Below are 16,542 nucleotides of genomic sequence, written 5' to 3' on the forward strand. Positions count from 1 at the left end.
TGTCTAATGTAGTTTGTTAATGTAAATCGTATTTAAGTAGAGCTTACTACCCGTGATGGGGCGTTGAGGCGTTAAAGCTCTTAGCGGCGAGTAGCACTTTATCCATGACCCAGGTTAGAGGTAAATAGGTTGTTTCACCTACGAATTTTTTCCTTTGCATTTTCACTGGATACTTCGTTTTTCTTTGCCCTGAATATTCGTATTTCTCCCTTACTTTAGTTTTGATAATAATTGTCGTCCCAATGTGACAGATACTGAAAACTGAACTTATTAACGATGCTTGAGAATGAAATAATCAGATTAGAAGTAAAGTAACTAGCCTTTATACGTGGCTAGTTTTAGTAGTTGGCCTGTTCTCAATCACTCCTTACTGTGCATCAAGACCAAGTTTTCAGCACGTAGTATTAAAAAGTACAATAGGTTATGGGTCATATAATGCTTCTTGGAGTGAACAAGCTTAAAATATAATTGGGTGAGCGAGCACTGGGAATATTCTCATAGGACACGGTAGCGTTTCAGAGATGCTTTAAAGGACGCAGGAGCTACATCGGCCAGCTCTAGAAGAACCTGGAGGGGTCTGCACTGCAAGTTCAAATATGGACCAGGACTATCATCTTAAAGCGGGGCAAAGAAGTTGAAAAGGAAGATGAGGTGCGTCTGGGGAGGTTTGGGGTTGGACAACACTTTTGGGCTTAAGGGAAGATTAAGTGGTTGCCAGCTGTAGAAAACTACAAAGGTGAAACTGTCAGCAAAAAACAGTGATTGGATCAAGAGGGGATGCATCCTGGCACCTTTGTTTATTCTGTGCCTTGCAAAATCACTGGACCAGCGATATAAGAGTTGTCTAAAGCGCCAGTGTTGTATGCGGCTGCCTGAATCCTGTGATTAGTTTGCAGTGAATTTGTGCAGCATATTAAAACAATTTTCTCTACTCAAGGAAAGCATGTCATTTTAATACTATTTATTTATCTTGGCTTATTGAGTCAGCAGTTCTTAGGGGATTTGGTCCTCTTTGAAATTGCAAAAAAAATCAAATACTTCACTTAAGGTCGGAAATAATAGAAATTCACGGAGGATGTGTAATCGTTGGTTCTATAAAAACGTGTAAAAGCTAAAGAAATTCAGTGGTCCATTTCTTAATTAGAAATAAGGAACATGCTAAAGCAGAAATTGAATTGACGAGTTATGCATTTGTAATAGAAAAAAACGTTTTTTATAACGGTCAGTGGCTACAAATGATGCACAAAGCAGAGGGATCATGGTTTTAAGTACAGCCAGGGTTCCCTAAGTTGCAGAAGAGACATGGTTTGTGTAGTAATATGCAAACCTAGAAGCTAACTTGTCTTTATTCACCATTTTCTCTTCCACCATCAACTCTCTCTGCCAGATAGGATCCTCCCGAAATTCTAAGTTGAACCTCCACATTGACTCTAAGGAAGTACTGTTATGCTACAGGGGTGGAGGAAGGGCAGTACCAACTAGGATAGGTGGCATAAACATATTGATAGATACATTTCGTTAGAATTCCTCTTTTCTTAAATGTACTATTACAACAGTTGGCTATAATTGCTAACCATACAACTGAGTGGAAGTCTAGCGTATGGTGCTCTACCAGACCAATGTTTGGGGGAGGGGGGCGGGAATGGTCATGATGTATAAACTAGAAATTATGTGGGTGAATTATCAAACCAATTGGGGCAAACAGTTCTGCCCTTTTCTAGAGGGACCACGAGAGTGACTTTGGCAGGGTAAAACTTTAAATGGCTATCAAGTCACTTGAAGTAGCTAGATATATTGGTTGACAGGTGCCTCACATGAGTAGTTGTAGACTACTTAGAGCTTTTAACGGTTAGAATCACTAATGACTAGACCAGAGGTTTTCACTTACACCTCACTGTCTGGGGGCAGAATCAGGTGAGAAAGTTGGGAGATGACGCCCTTCTGTAATTACCTACTAAGTGTTTAACCCTGCCAATCCTGCCAATCCTGATATATGTTGCCCAGGAGGCAGATTAATGAGTCAAGTCTGTTATATGGGCTCGAACGAAAGCGCAACTTAAACCTCCCTAATTTAACGGGACTACTAAATCAGGTGAACTAAAATTGCAGAATATGGAATTGTATCACTTAGCACACACCGCCTACAACGTATATGACTGGCACCATCACACCACATTTTTCCACTCACTTTGAGCTAAAATTGAGAGTTTCTGTCTGGGAAATTCTCCTGGCTTAGATGTGATGTATTTTAAGAATATGAAACACACAAAAGGTGATGGGAGGAATCGTTGCACGAAGTGTAACCACTTAGGCAGCATTCCAACTCATTGTTCTTTTGCCCACTTTCCTATACTGCAAGAAGACCTTTCTGCATAAGGAGTTGTCCGCATTTATATATTTAGAAAGTTTTATATAGCGCAATCATGACCACCGAGGGTATCGGAACTTTTTACAGTTTATGCCTCAAGAAGGGTAAAAGCAAACAAAACAGAATCAACAAAGTGAAAAATTGGATTGGGTTGGAGAGTTTAGAGGACATTCTTTTAAGCAGTGATACTGATGTCTTGGATATCCAGGCACAAGAAGCGGAGGGTGGCAGGTTTACACATATGTTGCGCCCGTATGGCATCATGTGGGCTTACAAATTGGTAATGCCCCATTCCACTGTAAATAATAGCACTCCACTGTAATTTCAACGCTGGTAATCGTTTTAAGAATTGTAAAAACTTGTGCTGCTTTGTGTTCTGAGGTAGGTCTCCCACTTACTCATTCCTTGCATCCTAGGAAGCCATTAGACTGCAACGAGGGCCTCCTATTCATTCTCACCAAGTCATACATATATTATATAATAGGGAAAGACAAAGGGCCAATAGGTGTCATATTGGCATGCGTATGTGTGTGTGTGCTTCTGGGTGTATGTATTTAGAGATGTATGTATATATATTATATTTTGTCATTGGAAATATTTTCAAGGCCTTCAGAAATGTATTTGCACTTATATTGGAGTTTGCAACTATCACATGACTATTGCGAGAGTAAATGGTCCTCTCTAGTGCGTACAAACCATCAAGGGTATGAGAGAATACAGGCTCAGACGTGCGAATTTGAATGTGCTTTTTATTTGATTTTGGCACTCCCCATAACTTAAGATAGCGGATCAGCTCCCTGACACTCTAGTTGTCTGGTGCCAAACTGCGCCCTATTACATGTACTTTAGTCCTTCCCTGGCTCAATACTGGTTGGAGATTCCTGACAGTCTCTTATGGTCGTGTCATCTTATCTTGAGCCAGGCCTGAACTTTGACTTGGCATTGCAGACATAAAAGGGCCACCTGACACTTGTGATGTTATGTTATGTTATTTTTTATACTTCTATAGCGCACGGCCACTCCACGGAGTATCCCGGTGCTTTATCGAAGGAAACCCAACCGAAGAAGGGAGAACATAACACTGAGAGGACGTGCAGACACAGGAAGCAACATCAAATTAAGGGGAAAGCCATGTCTTAAGGGCCTTTCGGAAGGACAGAAGGCTAGAGGTCTGTCTCAAAGAGATTGGGAGGTCATTCCAAGCATGAGGAGCTAAGTAGCGAAAAGACCGTCCTCCTGCTCTAGCACTTACATGGATCGCTAGCCACTGCATTGGTGGTAGTGAAGGTCTGCATTCTGAGGCACTAGAGATACAAGCATATACTTACTCAGGGTGAATGGTTGTCCTAACTTTTCTGTAGGGCCTTATTCGATCAAATCCTATGGACACAAAATCAAATGTCAGTTTTCAAACTAGCATGATGCCCGAATTTTGATCCTCTGCATCATCTTGACTCCAACACCTGAGGTGTGCCCTTAGTTGTTATTGGCATTTCTGCAATTATAGTTTTTTTTTTTACCTTCCACGTCATACATTTGGTATATAGGCTCAAACCGTTCTGTGCATATTCCTCGCCTGATATTTGCTTGAACTGTGCTAATTTTCTCTGTTAAGTATTTCGATCCTCTTCTGTTGTTCTATTTTGTTTCTAATGCCACTGTCATTTGTAATTACCTTAAAATGGCATGCTGTGCACTTTGTTGCACCATACCTCATGTTTCCTCACACCCTCCTACTTTTCCCATCCCAGTTCCTGTTTTCCACGTAGTGCCCAAAATTCAAGCGTCTGGGTCTCATTGGCAGTCTTCCTTCTTAATTTATTTTGAGTTCAGTGCAATGTGTGTTATTAAACTTTGGTGATGTGTTTGGTTACCTCTATATGGCAATAGATTTTATTTCTGAAAACGAACTATTGGTCCAGCAGCAATTAAGACTATGATCTTTGGAGCTAAGCGTATTCAGTTAAACTACAAATGGTCCATACAGTTCAAATTATTTGGAAAGAGTCAATACGTCTATCTCAGATACCATGTTTGAACTGGAACTTGCATGCGTTGACCCCAAGTGGTTGCTGTGGAACTAAAAATGTTCAGAAATTAATTTGATAGAGCAATTTAAGAGTATGTCCCACAAGACCCGGTATCCCTTAAATAGCCAAATTAGTGATGCTCGCGCATTGGGTTTGTGGATGCTTCCCAGTTGTGTGTGGGGGCAATCTTTCCTGCAGTAAAGTATGCATTGATAAATGGGATGCAAAACACATCCCTACATGTCCCAGATAGTGGGATGGTCCGCTGATCTACCTCTTATTCATTCAAGGAAAGATGAGAGAGTATCCCCAAATCTTTTGACCAATGGAATTAGTCAACAGTAGCACCATCAATAAGCAGAACCTTTGGTGCATACATCAGTACAGCCCAATGAGATTGTGCATTAAATTCACAAGCCTCATTCTCACTAATATTTTCCTAAGAGTCACCCAGGCACTGCTTAAAGCCATTTTGTTAATACAGTGATAATGTTGTTCAATATTTCTTAAACTATCCATCTCCAATATTTTTGTAGACTCCTATCTAGCAAAAAAGTTGCATACAGAGTTAAACAGTAACCGATTTTTATTTCTTTAGTAGTTTTAATCAGGCACTTCCTTCCGACTTTAACTTCACTTTTAAAGACAAAAGTCTACAATAAAGCAAACTTTTTATTGGCAATTTTAACTAATAAAATTGTATCAGGAGCCGGCCTGTAGAGGCAGCTACAATCAGGGCATCGGGGGAAGCTGGCATCAGACGCCACTTGGCACCATGCACGCGGAAGAGCTGGTGGCACTTAGTCGGCTGTTTTGCATGCTCCCATCTGATTCTGCTCAGGAGTATTCAAGACATGCAGGGCCGATAACCTTACCAGGGATAGTTGGGAACAATTGACCAGAACTGCCTACATATACTAAGCTCATGCCTCTCACATGCACAATACCTACCTGATCACACACATAATACTTATTGTGCAGAGCATACTACACCAACAGTGAGTTCTACCAACTAGCCTTAAAAAAACCTGCATGCCAGCAAGTGGCAAACACGTCTTAACTGTCCCATAGCCAACATCCCTATAGAGTATGACATATAAACAAGAAATAAGAAAATAAAGAGAATATAAAATGTATCACACAAGTGCGTTTTGAACCGGTCAAGCCTTCATTTACCTTTATGTCTACATTAATATGTTATTTAGCAATCTTTATTTAGAAACAAAATTGGAGTAATGTATATTATCAAAACTATGACAGAAATGGGAAGTAATAGGAAATGGAAGATTATTTTTGCTCAAGTCTATGTGTAGGATAAGTGTCAGGCTTAGGGCAAGAACTAGCTTTTAGTCCGTGTAAATGTTGGGGAAAGGGTAAAAGTAAACTTAAATGTTAAAGTTAGGAACAACTTAGAGCATGGATGAGTGTCTTGGTTAGGTCTGTGGTTGTGGTTAGTGTAAACATTGAGGCTCGGTTTAAGAATAAAGTTCACAGTAGTGGTATCTAAAAGTCAGTGTAAAAGCATGGTTAGGAACAGGGTATGAGTATGTTTCGGTTTATGTCATGGTTAATATTAATGAAATTAACACCAGTATAAATGAATTCAGTCGATCCAGGGATTCTAGCGTTTTTTCCCTTAGTGTGACGAGGACTATATGGAAGATTTTGTAATCCTAGTGGACTATGCCAGTGGTAGGAGAACGAAAAATGAAACCCTTTCTCAAAGACTAATAGAATATGGTGATCTCTAATGTACCCACTGTGCCGTAGGTCAAGAACCCTGAAAATTCTTGGAAATAAAACACTTGCTTGGCTGACGGGAAAGTCAGGATTGTTTGTGATTTGGAGACATTAGCAAGAACTTTCATCCCTGAATAGGAATTGGAGAAAATGGGGAGCATGTTCATTTGTGGTAAGGAAAAGTATTGGGATGGAGAAGAAAGAAGCCCGCCTCAGAGTACTAACCTTATCATTCCTTGACCTCAACCACATTTTCTGAAATGGCATGCAAGAGTTGGATAGAAAATATTTGTCAATATGCTTCTGAATCGCCTAGCAGTACTGAAGCAACTTGAGGCGGAGTACTCCCAAACTGATGTGAGTTGTATCTGTCAACTGCCTCCTGTCGCTTCTCTCTGTTTTATTTGTATATTTTAATGTTAACAACTTTTAACTTCTGAGTCTAGTTTCTTTTAAACCTTTTCCCTCCATATTTACTAGTAGCATGAACATGTACTTCACATTTGTAAAGGTTTGATTTATTCCTCTATGAATTATTTCCCAAACCAATTTTTTTAAGTATTTGTGTATTTATCATGTCTGATAAAATGCATTTCTTGTCCCTATGCTGGGATTGCTAATTTAGCCTAAAGTGCTTATGTAAATGTAATTAAACGATTGGCTGAAAAGAAATCTTGGAACGCTTGAACCTTTAATATATTCTTTTACACCCTTCATAAAAAAGGGAATTGCATACATGCAGACCAGCTTGTTCCGCTTGTACCATTCTTGAAGCAAGCTATGAACGTTTGTAGATCCTTTATTCCTTCTTGGAAGTCAGACGGCTCCTCTTGGGTGACATTCATTTGCTCGTGTTTTTTCGAACGTAGCCTTTAATTGTAAAAGGAATTCAGTGTATTTGTTCACCCACCAAGTAACTAAACAGAAACTAAAGGGTTAAAACATGGTTGACACTTCCAGTTGTATTGCTTACTATAAACCCTGCCCTAGCTCTCGAAAATGGTAAAGTTATGTACATTGTATATGTTTTTAAACGTTTGCTTAATTTAACACCATCTTTCAGATGAGCAAACCTCGTGCCCTGCGGTTGCATATAAGGGTCAGTTTTTCTTCCTTAAGCTGACAATTGGGCCTTAGTTCCAAAAGCACACCTCCACGAATGCATTTTCGGTAATCTTGGTATAGGCATTGGAATGCATTTCTGGCTGGCATCTTTTAAACTGTTTTTGTGTTGACAAAAGGATCTCATTGGGCAGTCTGAATGAAGATGAGGCTTGTTGAGCAGTCACTCCCATGAGTATCTTCTGCTTTTGTGTTTACCGAGGGAGGCTCTCTTAAAGTCCCTACAGTGGTTTCAAATTGTGTCATCAGTACAGTTTGCCTTTACTAGGCACCGTTTTTGGTATAATTTGTTTACTCTAGCCTATGGTATTTAGTTTTTGCTGAGACTTGTTTTGCGTTTGCCCAAGATGACTAGTTATGCTTTGTTTATGCAGAGGATAGTTCATTTTTGTCTACCTAGGATTCATGACTTGTGCTCCTCATGACAGTTTGTGGTATCCCTGGATACTTTGCGTGTCCAGAAGACAATTACATTTCCTTTTCCATGGTAGTGTTCTTACCTGAGGTAGTTAGTGTTTGGCAATAGTAGTAGTTTGCCTAAGATAGTTTGCCTTTATTTTCCTGCGACAACAGTATATATATATGCTCAATAAAGTTACTTAGCCTTTTCTTAAACCAGCGATTGGGGTTTTCTTATAACAACCGCTGAAATTTTTTTAGCCCCCTTTTTTCTTTATTAGGTCGAGCAGACCTAACGCTCAATGCGTGAGCATTGAGGGTGTCTGCTTCAGACCTATTGTGGCCCGTATTTAGGAATGTGGACACGAAACTGTCACGAGCGTCTTCCTTCGCAGTTTTCACCGCGGGAGCGCGCGTCTGACTCGCGCATGCGCAGCGACCCGCGCATGCGCAGAGTAACTCACAGCCCTTGCTCACACATCACACAGACGCAGGCAGGCAGCCCCCACCCCTCTGCATGCACGCACGCACACACAGGCGAGCGCATTCACACGCAGGCACACACATACAGGCACACAGACACTCGCTCACACACACCCCCCTCCCCCACAGTCACACGCACGCACACATACATACAAAGCCCGCCCGCACTCGCGCGCGCACATGCTTCCCCCCTCCCGCACTCGCGCGCGCACAGGCTCTCCCCCCCCCCCCCCCCCCCCCCCCCTGTCATCAAGCCACTCACCGGCTTCCTTCGTGCGGCGGCTCTCCTCAGCTGCAGGACCCGGCAGCAGGACTCTTCTTCCCTCCTTCGGCACGGCTCCGTCCAATCGCGGCTCTTCCGTAGGAGGCAGGTAGGCTCCCGCCCTCCTACTTCCTGTTTCCTGTTGTCGCGCCGGCCTGCCTGACTTCCTGTTCGCAGGCCGGCAGAGTGACGGAGGTGATTTGCGGTATTCGTTTATTTCGTTATTTATGCATTTTTTTAAATAGTCATCAGTTGTTCAGAACTCCGGCTTATGCTTAAATCTGCTTTAACGCTCAGAACCCTTTCATTTTTTGCCTTTTAACTCCAGACTGCAGTGCCCTCCCCTGTCTGGCTCCACCACACCACCCTCTTGCTCATCTCCCCCGTGGTGACGGTCGGGCAGGAATATCCCGGTGCAGCGGCGCGGCGTTTATTTTGGGGGTTGGGATCGTGTGGCTCTGCGATGCGAGCAGTGCCGGCTTTTTGCAGTGCCCTTAGCGGTGCAGGGGGAGCGAGGATGGGGGAGGGCCGTGCAGTTGTGTCATGCTGTTTTGGGAGAGGGTTGTATAGTGGTGCTCAACAACGGCAAACTCGGGTTTCTGCATCTCTGCGCGGTGCTTCAGGGCGTCAGTCGCTTTTGGACGGGTTGACTTGGCTAGTTGGTGTTGGGACCTCGGCTTGGGACTGGGGTGGACGCAGGTGGGCACATTTCTGCTCCAATGGGTGCCACCAGTGCCCAGGACTGGGCTCTGGAGGCCGATCCTCTTCCGTGTTTGGCAGCTGCCTGGGACGGAAACACAGCGTCTGATCGCAGGTCGGGCAGGTAGCCAGCTCGTCGGTGGCTGGCAGGCTGCAGGGCCGTGTCCTTACTTGCCAGGCCGCCCTGTTACTGCAGCCGGGGGCTAAAGGAAGTCGTAGAGCGGCAGGAGAAAGAAGCGGTTATTCTGGCCCCAGTATCCACCTATTGTTAAAATGTTAAGAGCCGGGACGTGCCAAACTTAAAACCACCGACAGCGGTATGGCGTCCTATGGTAGGAATAATGCTCAGAACATGCTTAATCTAAATATAGAGCACAAGCGAACCATGCGAGCAGAATACTAGCATGAGAGCCCCAGGGGCGCCTTTCAGCGCCTCAGTAGATGAATGCCACTCGAACATTAATTTTGGCAAACGACATCAGAGCTGCTTGGTATGCCATTACTCTTTAGGAAATGTGTGAGGCAGGAGCTTCTGTGCACATTAAACTGGCTATAGTGACGCCCTTGACCGGACGATGCCAAGCGATTTGTTAGTTATGTTTTTTTCTCTCCCGTTAAACCATATTAGTCTACTGCAAAATGTGGAAGGCTTACTTCTTGAGAGCTCAAGCAGCGTCAATGCAGAAAATCATAGTTTTAGAATCCAGCTTAGTGTTTGAAGATTTAGATGCAACACAACTCTCTCACGCAAAGCGGGTTCCTTCGGGTCTTTTATTTTTTATTCCAGACTTGCTTCTACTGCTCCATTTAAAACAACATAAGTTACAAATAATAAACACGGAGGCGTTAATTATGAAGCGGTCTTTTACGACCTGCAAGAGGTTAATTATCAGAGGGCACTTACAAATACCTTTATAATGAAAAAAAAATCACAAATTACAGCTGAACCCTTAATGGTTGTGGCAGACCTAGCACAGTCGGTTGTAGCACAAACGTGGGCAAAGGGAAGAGTCTTTTTCCACCTTCTTTACCGGACACTATTTAAGGTATGGGATTATAGGTGAAAGAAAAGCCACCTAAACACTGTTCTTTTTAAACCTGGTTTAGTTTGCGGTCGATATGTTTCGCTGAGACATCTGGACCCATGTTATCTTTAACTCCCAAGGGCCAGTGACCCGGGCGGCAGGTGGACACGATGCGCGTGGCCCTTTCACAAAAGAGAGGGGTCAAACGGAGCTGTGCTCTTAATCGGACATTTATGCTGTTTTTAAGCGTCCTTCCCTCCAACATGCATATCATGAAAGGACACCCCATTCTCACGATTACCCATAATAATATTCATCCTTCAGATGGCCGTCTCCGACCACAATGATACTGCCCAACATGTAACCTCAAAGCACGCATGATTCCCACCAGCGTCTTCTACAGGTCAAGATTTCCTAGAAGAGGTCTCTATCTGTGGATACTCCGAAACTGTGTATTCAGCCATCCCTACACCAAAGAACTCACCCATCTCTTAATAAAGACCCCATCTCTCCATTTAAGCATCTTGACCTGTACCTAAAGGTGATTAGGTTTATAGCGGGTGCCTTATACGATTCATAAATAAAATATGCAATCTCCTTATCAACCAAGAACAAATGAGTGATTTTTTTTAATGAAGAGTAACCACTAATATGATGGCTGGAACCAGTGAACTCGGGAAAGTTCTATGCAAGACGATGTACCACAGGCAGGATGCAAAAAGTGCCTATACAGGTCAAAGGTCACATGATTCAGATCAAGTCAGTGACGTTATTCCACCAAAATCACAGGGAGAGCGAGAGATTGGTAACACCCGCTCCTTGACCACTCATAATCTCATGCATCACATCACATGACCTTTGTCCCTGATGGCATTTACAGAAAGTGACATCACAGAGGTCATTGACTATGATGAAATTGCAGAGGTTATAAATCACATTATGCCTGGGCCCTGGACACTTTTCAAAGCAGAGCTGTCCAGGCGGTGTTATTGGATGGAAGGGACGAGCAAGGGATGTCGACGGATGACGTCAGTGTCACCCGCCTGGAAGTCAGCTGCGTGAAAGCTTGCACGGTGCTTTGATAAATCACGTAAATACAAAACATGTTGCGTTACAAATGCTATAGGTGTCACATTTGCAAAAGGTAAAAGTATTGGCATCGTAAATGACAAAGCTAATTATTTGGCTATTTTCAAAACCAACACATAAATAAAAAAAATGTCATTTACAATACCAATAGCTCAAACTTTCCTAATGCGAGACCTATTGCATTGCAAATGCTTGTCTAGTAAAGCTAGTTTGTTTTCCAGGTTCCATAAATTCCCCCTCCCCCCCCCCCCCCCCCCCCCCCCCCTTGCCTCTCGGGTAGGTTGCCAGCAGCAGCAGCAATGTTACTGATACTGCAAAAGCAAACCCTACCCCAAATCCTGTTTCTGCAGAGATGTCCCTGGTCCCAAGATTAGGATTTTCGATTTGGGCAGAAAGAAGGCAAAGGTGGACAGGTTCCCACTATGCCGCCACATGGTGTCTGATGAATGTGAGCAGCTGCCCTCTGACGCACTGGAAGCTGCCTGTATTTGTTGCAACAAGTACGTAGTGAAGAGCTGTGGTAAGGATGGTTTCCGCATTAAAGTGGGCCTACATCCGTTTCACGTCATGCGCATCAACAAAATGTCGTCCTGTGCCGATGCTGATAGACTGCAGACTGGAATGTGTAGAGCCTTTGGCAAACCCCAGGGCACTTTAGCCCGTCTGAACTTTTGGCAGGCGATTGTTTGTCCGTACCAAGGCTTCCAGCAAGGAATATGTGATTGAAGCTCTGCATAGTGCCAAGTTCAAGTTTCCTGGGCGTTAAAAGATTCACATCTCCAATAAATGTGGTTTCACCAAATTCAACGCTGATGACTTTGAGACTACGTGTGCACAGAAGCGCCTTGTGCCGGGTGGCTGTGCTGTGACGTACAGCTCACCAAGGGCCCCTTGAACGGATGGTATGCCCTTCATGCTGCCTAAATATGAAGTGGGTGCAATCCCTTGACAGTGCCGTTGGTAAACCAGAATAAACATCATGAATCTTTAAAAAAAAAAGTTTGTTGCCCCAGTGTGGATTGCCTAAACGGTTAGTTTGTCTTCGCCCTTGTTTCGTTTGTCCGTGCTCAGGGAAGTTAGCTTATCTCCTCCAACAATAGATATTATTGTTTGCTCTTTACAGTTTTTATTTTCCCGGGACAGTTGATTTGGGTTTACCCAGATTTATACCAGGGTACTTGGATGCTGTTTTGCCAAAATAGTTTGTTGTATTTGCTCAAGGTATTTGCAAGGTTAATTAACGTCTGGTCCTCATCATAGCCGGTTTGGGTCTGCCAGGGATATTTACTATTGTGTTTGCTTATGCTTATTTTAATTTACAGAGCATGTATCAGGATGCTTACATTGGATTGCAGGTTAGATATAGTGTGTATGCTGAAACAGTTTGTTTTTTGTCAGGATAGTTAATGTTTGCCGTGGCATTCGGTTTGTGTTTGCCTTAACAGTCAATATCTGTTTTCCATGACTGTTTGTCTGCTTTTGTCAGGCCCGGTAGTTTTCCATTGCCAGGACTCTTAATTTGTCTTTACCGGTTTTCTTTGTCTTTGCAAGTTTTCTTTGTTTTTGCTCGCTTTCTTTGTCTTTGCCTGTTTTCTTTGTCGTCCGTTTTCTTTGTCGTTGTCAGTTTTCTTTGTCCGTTTTCTTTGTCTTCGCCAGTTTTCTTTGTCTTCGCCAGTTTTCTTTGTCTTTGCCAGGTTTCTTTGTCTTTGCCAGTTAACTTTTATTTGCCGAGACAGGTGATTTGCGTTTGCCTGGAATGTTGGAGGGATGGGTTTATCAGAATAGGTAGATTTTGAGTGTGGCCGGATATTTACAGTATGAATTTGTCTAAGATAGTGTACATTTAAAGAGAACTAAATGTTTACCTTATATCATAAGTTGTTTTACCCGAATAAATTTGTTGAACTAATTTTTAGGTCTCGGCTACCGTAGGCTGCGCACATGCGCAGTCTCGCTGGCGAGATTTAATGACTGAGTAGCGAGGGTAAACCCCGCGCCTCTTCTCCAGTGGCTGGCCTCCTAAACGGTGGCCAGCCATTGGAGAAGAGGTCTCAGTTACGTCATTCTCTCGCTCTAAGCCCCGTCTTTTTCGGATTGGGGGGCGTGTTTTTTAGGTTTGTTCTACCCTCTAATTCATTGGCTAGAATGGTAAACAACAAGTCAAAAACACCCCTGTTGTTTACATTCCAGCCAAATGGGAAGAGGGGAGAAAGAAAAACACGCCCCCCAGTCTGAAAAGGACAGGGCTGAGTTCCTTCGTGTTTATCTCATCCTCGTCGCCTCCTCTCCCCCACCCCTCTTCTCACCTCTCTCCTCTCCTTTCTCCTGGGCTCTCCCCCTCCCATCCGGGCCGGCGTGCTTCCTGGCTGCCGCTGCTGCTGGGCTCTGTGTGTGCACGTCTTCCGCCAGCTCTTCCTCCCCCTTCCCAGGCCGAGACAGAGAAGGCTTCCCCCGCTGCCTCACGAAATGTGGCAATGGGAGGCGCGCAGCCCTCCCCCGGCAGCAGCCAGCCCAGCCACCATCCCAGTCACTGCTGCCTGCACGCCGCCCAGGCTCTGAAGCGTAGTCCTGCGCTCCCACTATGGTGCTTCTTCTCGAGCGGGAGAGCAGCGGGGCCGCCTCCATTGCTGGTCGCCTGGTGACCGGGGTGTGGGGTTTAAATTAATTATGGCACAGAGCAAATTGTAGTCGACGGCGGTACCAGTCCTGGGACCCTGGGTTGCCTGAGCCGTGGGGGCTTCACCCGCGCGGTGTCCTTGGAGTGGGGGTTTACATTGTAGGCTGGCCCTTAGCTAGTTGTAAGCGCAGGACGGGGGTCGCCAGGGCAGATGTTCGCGAGGGCTTTTGCCTTAAGGGTGACCGGGGAGTTTGGTTTTCTTTTGTCAGGCGCATAAATAGTTGTAGGACCGACCTGACTCAGACCCCAGGGTCACCGCTGTTGCTGGCGAGGGGGCTGATGCAGGCGTGGGCTCGCGGTGGGGGTGGGAGTTAATCGCGAGTCTAGTGGCGCCTCCCCCCCCCCCCCCATGAATCGCCAGACAGTAGCTACCTTTGGCTCCATGTCGGTGGGATGCAGTATTCACCAGTTGGCCACTTTCTGGCTCGGACCCCAACGCCACACCTACATTAGTCTTTCTCTCGCAGGGGGGAGGTAAAGGCACAGGGTTTCCACACATGTGAGTGGATGAGCAAGTCCGAGGGACCAGCTCTGTACTGTGCTCCTACCTTGTTGCTGTAACCCTCAGTGGGGCCAACCTCGCGGTTCCGCCCCGTGCCGACCGCGGATGCCGAAGGGAGGGGGGGACATCGCGAGATGCGCTCCAGCCCCCTGACCTACTCGGCTGGTCCTTGGTGTCTGCCCCAGGTGAATGCAGGCTCCACCCACTGCTTGCGCCGGAGCATTACGGATGAGGGGGGGCTAACTATCCATGGGTTCTCGTGGGGGTAGAGCCGGACAGCTTGAGGGTGCCCAGAGAGTCATGCTTCAATCTATCTCCCATGGCTGCATTGGTAAGATCAGTAGCGTGCAGTCTGCTGAGAGGGTGTAGAGCTGCCTCATGAAATTGTTTTCTGTAGAGGCGAAGGCTGTTTTCAGGGTTGCTCAAAATATGTATATATGAACCGTATTTAAGTCTGGTGTTGGTGGTATATAGCATTGCTGTTGTCAAGATCATTATTAACGGTATTCGGATCCTGCCAAGGAATACGCACCAGCGCAGGTGTGTGTTGGGCTGGGGCGGCAGGGCTGAAGGGGGCAGGCCATTCTCATTGAGCACAAGGGCACCTGCCGTACTTGGGGCCAGAAGTGAAATTTCCAGTGATTACAGGGGCAACCTGGACACCTTTAGCAGCAGGTGAGACCACCCCACCAGGTTTGACCTTCCCTGTGCGGCGGCTGAACGGGGACCAGGGCGAGAAGGGTCCCAAGTTAGAACAGTGGTCTAGCGGGTGTGCTACCTCTCCCGCACGACGTCCCAGGCCCCAATTCGAGTAGAATTTAGCTGGGCAAACATGAGGTGGTCCAGGAATCTTCTCTCATGAATTACCTCTTCCCCGGAGCAAGCGGTCTTGACTCCCAAGATCCTATGGCTGGATAGAATCACCGCGTGGGTGAATTTACCACACCAAGTGTGTGTGTGTGTGTGTGTGTGTGTGTGTGTGTGTGTGTGTAAATGTAATAGGTCTCGCATTAGCGAGAGATTAAGCTATTGGCATTGTAAATGACAATGCCATTGATTTATCTGTTTTCAAAACCAACACATAAATACAATTTTTGTCATTTACAATGCCAATAGCTCTAACTTCTGTAAAGGCGAGCCTGTTGCATCGTAAATGCTTATTTAAGTTTGTTGAGTAAAGAAGTACAAAGGGCAACTTTCATAGGAAAGCAAAAAAGAGTAGAAAACTGTTTACACAGCATGTGATGCAGCTTCAAACACATTATAAAGGTTTATCTGCCTGGCTTCAAATATTAAGCTTTCATTGTGTAGATAATCACCCCTGTCTGGCGCTTCTGGGAGTGATCTCAGGCTTGAGAGCAGGGAATTGCTACTGCCTCAAAGTTTTTCTGCATGCATGCCTTTCAGCCTACATTGAGGTGGGAGATGGGATTCAGCTGCAAATAGTCTCCCCAACTAACGGGCCAGAAGAAGACTACAAGGAGGACCCAACAATGATTTCCTACCACATCTTGCCTTAGCAGACTCAAGGATGTGCTTTGACATCGAGCCCGGCTAGACAGTGCAGCCATCTTGGTCAAGCTGCAAACCAAAATAACGTCAAGTTTGGTGGGCAGGCCCTGGTGAGCTTCAGGAGGCATCAATGAGAGCACAGGGAACTTTTGGTGTTGTGCACAAAAGGCCTTTATGTAAGACCTAAATCAAAGCAATTAACCTTATTGATGTACAGGAAAAAGTTTGTTTGTTCAAGGTGGGCCAAACCTCACAATGTTAGGCGAGGTACTGGAGAAGTACTAGTCTACCTGGGACTCAGTAAATGGGGCCACATGTGTTTGAAATGGCACGGCACAGACTCTATGATTAGATGTGTCCAGGAATACAAGTACAATGCTAGTGACTTTGGTCATGGAGCTAGATCTTGTGGAATTTGAGCGAGGTTACATGGACTCTGCATGGTGCTGGAGGGTAGGCAAATGTGTAGCAGGGAAAATATAGACTAAAATAGGGCAGAGCGATTTGATAGGAAGGCCGGTTGTGTGGTGGCTACATTACTACTTGCAGAATTGAAAAGAGGCAATAAAAAAAGGGATGTAAAAGACTTTGCACTTTTATTATAAATACTCATTTTGATATTTCTGGAAAATGT

General features: G+C 44.9%; 1 protein-coding gene and 1 pseudogene across 4 annotated transcripts in view; both read left to right on the forward strand.

The window, feature by feature from the left end:
* The window catches only part of DIP2A (DIP2 acetate--CoA ligase A), a 964,533-nt gene that overhangs the window by 130,122 nt on the left and 817,869 nt on the right, over positions 1-16,542 (forward strand). The gene's annotated exons all lie outside the window — the stretch shown is intronic.
* LOC147731240 (large ribosomal subunit protein uL16-like) lies at positions 10,783-12,141 on the forward strand (annotated as a pseudogene).

Source organism: Lissotriton vulgaris, chromosome 2_1 (assembly GCF_964263255.1).
Source record: "Lissotriton vulgaris chromosome 2_1, aLisVul1.2, whole genome shotgun sequence".
Taxonomy (NCBI): Eukaryota; Metazoa; Chordata; class Amphibia; order Caudata; family Salamandridae; genus Lissotriton; species Lissotriton vulgaris.